The 1,177-nt window shown below is 33.8% G+C and overlaps 1 long non-coding RNA gene across 1 annotated transcript; it reads right to left on the bottom strand.

Moving 5' to 3' along the window:
• Nucleotides 1-226: 226 nt before the first annotated feature.
• LOC111817003 lies at nucleotides 227-1,106 on the bottom strand. The gene is made up of 2 exons (XR_002821299.1): nucleotides 1,065-1,106; nucleotides 227-413 (listed from the first exon to the last, which is right to left on the bottom strand). It is a non-coding gene; the product is annotated as an uncharacterized LOC111817003 (long non-coding RNA).
• Between the last annotated feature and the right edge of the window lie 71 nt (nucleotides 1,107-1,177).

The following is a 1,177-nucleotide window of genomic DNA, read 5'->3' as shown; positions in this document are numbered from 1 at the left end:
TCATCTTCTCTTCCCCCCACCCCCTCTTCCTATCTCATGGTCCTCTTTCCATTTGCAGAAGATTTGAATCCCTGTTTCTATTATCTAGTATTTTTCCCTCTAAATGTTTATGCTTTGAATTTCTCATATGTAAGAAACCATGTGATGTTTAAGCTTGTATATCTGATTTATTTGACTTAATCTTATGGTCTCAAGGTACACCCATTTTCCCATCCAAACATGTTTTTCTTAATCACTTCTACAGTATTAGCCTAGTGCACCGGTGGTGAACCTATGACATGCAGGCCACAGCGTTGTCTGTATCACAAAAAGCTCTTAAAGGTTCACTATCACTCACCCAGTCATTTGTCAATGTTCACTCTTAGAAGAATCTCATTCTTAAAGGAGGTCCATAGTATCTGCCTTAAGCCTTACTATAAAATAAAAAGAAATGAGTTGATAAAATGCTAAAATAGAAATAAGTGACATCTAAAAAAAATCTTAAAATGCAGGAAGTATATTCCATGACCAAGCTAATGAAAAATCTTCAAATGAGTAACATATTCCATCCTTAATAGATGATTGCATATCTAAAATAGAAAATGTCATTTTTAATAATCTGAGGGAAATATCATGTCAACAGTTTGGAAATAAAATCCCATATAAGAAAAGAGTACAACACAAAAGAATGTTGAGTGTTATTTACAGGTTTGGAAGCAGTTCTTATCTTTTCACCAAAGGTGGCAGTGCTCCAAGGGCACAAATTATCACAGTCATCTTTCCACAGAGAAAAATACTAAAAAAGGCTACAAGATTTCTGAAAAGATTCGCCACTAATATCTACAATTTTCACTTAAAACTTTAAGACTGTATCCATGCTTATAATGCAGAGGAAAAGAGAAAATCTTGGAATGAAGACTAAATTTGGTTTCTTCTAAAAAGAAGACAATATGACACTGTAACTGTGAATAACTATCATAATTCATAAAGAAGCACAAGAACATGCCAATTTGTCCTATAGTAGATACAATGCTGGGTAGTAATGAAGATTGCTTATTTAAACAAAGGTGCCTGACAAATCTCACCTTTAATCAAGTTTTCCATCCTGAAGACTATTATTGGCTTTCTCTTGTCTGATGAGAGAGATGACTTTGACGCACACTTTATAGATTTTGATCATCCACATGACATTCATCAT

Source organism: Octodon degus, unplaced genomic scaffold, assembly GCF_000260255.1.
Source record: "Octodon degus isolate 3935 unplaced genomic scaffold, OctDeg1.0 scaffold00046, whole genome shotgun sequence".
Classification (NCBI taxonomy): domain Eukaryota; kingdom Metazoa; phylum Chordata; class Mammalia; order Rodentia; family Octodontidae; genus Octodon; species Octodon degus.
The sequence above is the reverse complement of the archived record's forward strand: the minus strand, read 5'-3'. Positions and strand labels throughout refer to the sequence as shown.